Raw genomic sequence first — 617 nt, forward strand, 5'->3', positions numbered from 1 at the left:
TAAATGTTAGTATAATATCTACAACAACAACAGCTACTGTAGTACCCCTTTTATAAAGTGTTGATAGGTACAGTACCAAAGGTTAGAGAGAAAAAGGATAAACTATGGGCCTAACTCAGCAGGCTAAGTAAAGTCCTACCTAGTATATAGGCCTAGGGTCCTAGGCTGACACCAACAGTCACGCTTTTCATACAGACGTTGATTGAAATTTTGAAAAAAAAAAATGGGAAAAAATTAAAGCATGAAATAAAAAATTCGGCGGCGTTATTGAACTTGGCCAAACTATCCTTGTAATGTAATTAATGTTACTAAATAAAGATGTGTATAATAATAATAATAATAATAATAATAATAATAATAATAATAATAATAATAATAATAATTTCAGCATTAATTACCTTGGCCTATTAAGCCTTGTAATGAAGAACCATACTATTTACTAGTAGCCAATAAATAATAACTAGCCCAGGGGGAATATCTTTTGTGTTATTTCCCTTAACGTCGATTTTTTAATTGTTCTTTAATTCCTCAATTGTCTAAGTTCCCCTTAAGGTAGGCCTACAAGTTGGTTTTAGTAACATAATAATAATTAATAATAACAATAATAATAATAATAA

Source organism: Anneissia japonica, unplaced genomic scaffold (assembly GCF_011630105.1).
Source record: "Anneissia japonica isolate Jap-2015-1 unplaced genomic scaffold, ASM1163010v1 scaffold1801_len212617_cov180, whole genome shotgun sequence".
Taxonomy (NCBI): Eukaryota; Metazoa; Echinodermata; class Crinoidea; order Comatulida; family Comatulidae; genus Anneissia; species Anneissia japonica.